We start from the raw sequence: 5714 nt of genomic DNA on the forward strand, positions 1-5714 counted from the left end.
TAACTAATTTATAGCACATTAAACAAGCTTTTATTTGAGTGGAGACATCTGTACGTCCAATACTTTGGAATAAGAAATGGCGGCTGTTTCAAAGCTATAAAAAAATTTTTTTTCATTCCGAGCTCTATATCCCAAAAAGTAGGAACAACACAAGAAAACCTAAGAGAACGTCATTTAAAGAAGAGCAAATTTTCTAAAATATAAGCCCTAATAGAGTTATTTATGTTATATAGTTTTCAAGCAATTGCTTTTTAAAAAGCAACATGAAATAAAAATGTTGTATGGGACGTACTCAAAGAGCAGTTGTTTGAAAAATCTTTATCTCAAAAACCATTTGACGTACAGATGTCTATTAGAACTTAAATTAAAGCTACTTTAATGAGCTATAAAGTACTTTATTATAATTATCTTCGTAGGAGTAATAGGTTTCATGATATTTGCTAAAATAAATTGATTTATAGCTGTTCGGACAAATTTTCATTTGCCAAATTTATATTTATATGCGAATATCATAAAAACTACTACCCCTACGAAGATAAGTGTCATAAACTATTTTATTGTTAGTTAAATTTCCTTTATTTTGAGTGTTGGCAGACATATGTGCGTCTCATGAATCTAGAGATATATTTTTTCAAAAATCCAACATTTTATACAAACTACTAGAAATTAATATTTTGTGAGTTTATTTTATCAAATATCATAAAATCTACTACTCCTACAAAGATACACATAATTAACTAATTTGTAGTAAATTTAACTAGCTTTAATTTGAGCGCTGGCAAACATCTGTACGTCCAATTGTTTCTGAAATAATGTTTTTCATAAATCAAACTTATTGTACGAACAGCTATAAATCAATTTATTTTAGCAAATATTATGAAAACTACTATTCATATGAAGGTAAAGGTCATAAACTTATTGATAGTCCCTTAAACTAGCTTTAATTTGAGTGCTAATAGACATCTGTACGTCACAAAGTTCCTGAGATGTAGATTTCTCAAAATAAATTAACTAACTACCAATCTTTTTGAAGATTTTTAAAAATATAAATTTAACATAGTTAAAAAAATATTCGGTTTTAGCACCTCGAGAAACCCTTAAATACAAATTTTTGAAGAGAAAAAAATCAGAAAATAAAATTTGTAGGCCTAAAACTTTCTCCTTAATTAGTCTTTGATTTCTTTCCAAAATTGTGAGTCTGTCAAGTATAGGTAGGGGGAATAAAAAATGGCGGCTTTTTCAGAACGTTAAAAATAATTAATTTCTTGTAGTGGTTTAAGAGCTTGTAATCTGTACCAAGGGGTACAAAACAAATCTAGCTAAACGAATTAGAACCAGAGATATAAAATAGAAAGTTTTTTATTACTTGAAACTAATATTTCGTCCTTATAAGGGCTTTAAATTTAAATTTGCTAAAATAAATTTATTTCTAGTTTAAGAATTCATGAGCACTACTATTCCTACAAAGATAAACCTCATAAACTGCTTTATTTTACATTAATCTAGCGTTAATTTGAGCGCTAATAGACTGTAAGTCGAATGTTTCTTGTGATAAAGATTTCCTATTTTTACATAGTTTAATGTAGTAAAAATACATAGTTTCATAAACTTCTGTAGCTCATTGGTAAGATAGTAGACTACTAACTCCAAGGACCGATAAGGTTCGAATCTAGCTGTAGCAGATAATTATTATCTGTTATTTTTAACCGTTAGTCAGCCCTGTGGGTTCGATAGCCCTCTGGGTCCACTCAGCCTCATAAATCGGTTACGCTTAATTGGGTAAAAATTGGTTGGTCGAGGGTGTTTCTGACCAAATAACCTCCTCGCACAACCGTTCGTCCTTAAACATGGGTTTTAGAAGTACAGGTTTATTTTCTTTCTCATAAATACATAGTTTCATGAATGGTGTATGTTTTTGGGTGACACTCATTGTGTGTTTCCCTAAGACACGGCTGAGCAAATTGCTTCGTTTATTATGCACCGCCTAAAACAATACCATTTGTTCCATTTCCTCGTGCATTCGGTGCGATTTTATTGTTTCGAGATATTGTAGGTCCGGCGGTACTGCCTTATTGTTCAGTGGAAATGTCATTACTATTTATTGCTTATTAAATACTTACATACGAGACAATGTACAGTACAATAACCCATCACTGTATTAAATATTCTATTTAAATGAATATTTTTATATTTTACAGTCAAACGTTTCTCCTCTGAGTGTACTTTAAAGAAACTCCGTTCTTGCCTAGAGCAAAGGTATTATAGATGTGTGTTTGGCATAATGTATTAGCATTTTCTTTTTTAATATAAAGTAATTCAACTTATACCTATATTTGTGGGATAGGTAAGGCAATGAACTACTAACTCCAAGAACTATTAACTCAGATCTTTACTGCCAAGTATAATTAAGGGGGATACAAAATGGCGGCCGTTTCAAAACGTTAAAAAAAAATATTTTTTCCTTCGGAGCTCTATATCCCAAAAAGTAGGAACAACACAAGAAAACTTATGAGAAAGTCATTTAAAGAAGAGCAAATTTGCTAAAATATGAGCCCTAATACAAAGATAGTAGATATATAGGAGGATATGATCGGATATCCTCCTATATATCTACTATCTTCACCACATTAGGGATTTTTGTGTTTTCTATGTTATGATTGTATAATTAATTGTAACATGTTTACAAAATATGATTCATATTTATTAGCCGTGTTTTATACTTTTGAAATTAATTTTAAATTATTTATTTTCACCTCACGAAGTGTACCATTCAGCTACACAAAGAAAAAAAGGCAAAACTCTAAACCCCTTTAGGATACATGTCATAAACTACTATATATTAAGTTAAATTACCTTTATATTGAATGCTGCCAGACATTTGTACAACCCCCGAGATATATGTTTTCATAAATCAAAAGGTTTATCGGTACAACAAGAGATCTACATTTTGTAGAAGAACTTTTGTTTTGCCTTTTTTTCTTTGTGTAGCTGAATGGTACACTTCGTGAGGTGAAAATAAATAATTTAAAATTAATTTCAAAAGTATAAAACACGGCTAATAAATATGAATCATATTTTGTAAACATGTTACAATTAATTATACAATCATAACATAGAAAACACAAAAATCCTTAATGTGGTGAAGATAGTAGATATATAGGAGGATATGATCGGGGTCAGCAGAAAAAAACACAAATAAAAAAATCATTGATTTGTGTCGACATTTCAACATAATTTTCAAGTCTTCATCATGGAGTTATGGCCAGAGATTCCTGCTAAACTGAGTTTAGTTTAAAATTAGTCTAAATTGAGTTTAACAGGAATCTCTGGCTATAACCCCCTGATGATGACCTGAAAATTAGGCTGAAATGTCTGTACAAATAAATAATTCATTAGTTTATTTGTGTTTTTTTTTTCTGCTGACCACACTCCCCGACCTCTCACAAAAATCCTTAGATTAGAAACGAAATCCTCCGAATTTCCTTCTATGATTTTAATCTGAGAATATTTAATTACAACCTAATTTTGGATAATGTTGTAGAAAGCTGAAACTTGTATGGTAAACCATTGTCCAAAACAGTTTGATAAACAGGTTGGTTAAGAGGGGCTGCCCATGCCGTCATAGGGAAGTTTGTAAATTGCTGAATACTGTAGTGTATGTTAGAGAGTTGTAGTAGCTAGCACAGTGGTGTGGAACACACAAACCTCTAAGTTGTTTAAATATTCTGCAATTATCATTAATTATTTTGTTCATCAGGGTGCTAAATTGAATGTATTTTTTTTTTTTTTTTAATTTTGATAATATTTTTAGTTGTAAAAATATAAACCTTATTTTTTTCATCATTAAAATCATTTTTTTTTTCGATGAATGGAATATGGTCCGGGTGCGGTAAAAAAAAAAACTCAAATAGTAGATAATTATATTATTTTATTGAGCCAACGTTTCGCCCCACGTTGCAGGGCTTCGTCAGGGCTAAAAAAGATACAAACACATAGTTACAAAAGGAAAACAAAAACATAAGTGTAAAATAACAGAGGTATAAAATGTAAAAAAGTAAGATATTTACATTTTATACCCCTGTTATTTTACTCTTATGTTTTTTCTTTTTTCTTTCCTTTTGTAACTATGTGTTTGTATCTTTTTTAGCCCTGCAACGTGGGGCGAAACGTTGGCTCAATAAAATAGTATAATTATCTACTATTTGAGTTGTTTTTTTTACCGCACCCGGACCATATTCGATTCATCTATACACACGGTCAATCAATAATCTTCCATCATTTTTTTTTTTTTTCGATAGTATTTAATTGGATTTTGGTCGCCCCAAATATTGTTTGTTAGTAAAACCGATTACGGTGAATTCGTTTATTGTTATTTCAGTGTAAATATTTCTACAAATAATAAATAATGTAAATATTGATATTTAAGTGTAAAAAAATTCACTCAACATCATGATTAGACGCGGTTAATTTTATAATGTTGTGCACACTTTCCGAGGGTCGTCTTAGGTTAATTGAAGGCCCATAAAAAACTTAAAGCATTTTGAGTCTTCCAGATTGTGCAAAAATCTCCGAATTGTTTAAATATTCCTTAATTCTCAATAATTCCTGTGTTAATCAGGGTGCAGCATTCAATGGAATACACTTTATTTTTTAATATTGATAATATTTACATGTGCAAAAATATAAGCCTTAATTTTTCTATAGTTGAGTGTTTGCGGCTTTAGCACACTTGCTCAGCCTCCACTGGCTCATTACCAGTGATGCGGCGAGAGGGATGCGCTGAGATCTCTTGAGCTCTGCTCTACCCCTCACACGTGGGGGATAAAGTGGGCTCAGGGATCCTCAGGTCGATTGTGTAAATATTATATATATTATTTTATCATTATGTTATTTTTTTATTTTAGTATGTTTGAGATCATTCATCACTATTACTTATTGCCCACAACTGTGTGGCAGATTGTAATATCTATCAATAAAAAAAAAATATTTCTATCATTTTTTCCTATAAATAAAATGTTATTAATATTCGTAGTAGTTACGATTATTGTTCTCACCATATTTTGTTTACACCTTCCTAGAAGGCCCCTGACTTAATACGTCAGTGATACTTACACAAAAGTTACTTCAATATGTACACTTTTATGAAAATATTCTGATCCATCAAAAATGTGCAAAAACTAATTTTTCCAATATTAAATTGCAAGTGGCCAAAGAAATTTAGAAAAATATATTTCAAGGATCAAATCTACTTTTGAAAAACTACGATTAGTTCACTAAATTTTGTCGGTATTGATATGACCACAATGTTTCTTTTTGAATAGTTCGAAACAAAATAACAACAGCCAGTAAAAGCTTACTCTTTCCCAATGCCGAAATTACTCCTGTAAGATTAGGTCTAACACAAATATTGTTTGATGAGAGTAACTCTTACGGTGAATTCGTTTATAAGTGTTTGAGTGTAAGAAACCATACTCAACATGATTTCACACATTTCATTTTGGAAGGTTCTCCACACTTCCCACCACTTTGCTGCCAGGGTGGTTTTTGGTTAAGTGGAGGTCCCATAAGAAATTCTAAGGATTTTAGGTCTTCTAGATTTTTTTTTAATAATTTATTTATTGATATTTACAACTGTATACACATATATACAACAAGTAAATTTGCTGTAGGTGACATAGTGACATGATAAAAACATGTGGAGAATCTACCCATTG

The 5714-nt window shown here is 30.7% G+C and overlaps 1 protein-coding gene across 11 annotated transcripts in view; it reads left to right on the forward strand.

The window, feature by feature from the left end:
* Positions 1–5714, forward strand: part of PDZ-GEF (PDZ domain-containing guanine nucleotide exchange factor) — a 621085-nt gene that overhangs the window by 157298 nt on the left and 458073 nt on the right. The gene's annotated exons all lie outside the window — the stretch shown is intronic.

The sequence above is a fragment of the Halyomorpha halys genome, unplaced genomic scaffold (genome assembly GCF_000696795.3).
Source record: "Halyomorpha halys isolate HHAL.00 unplaced genomic scaffold, Hhal_1.1 Scaffold175.1, whole genome shotgun sequence".
Classification (NCBI taxonomy): domain Eukaryota; kingdom Metazoa; phylum Arthropoda; class Insecta; order Hemiptera; family Pentatomidae; genus Halyomorpha; species Halyomorpha halys.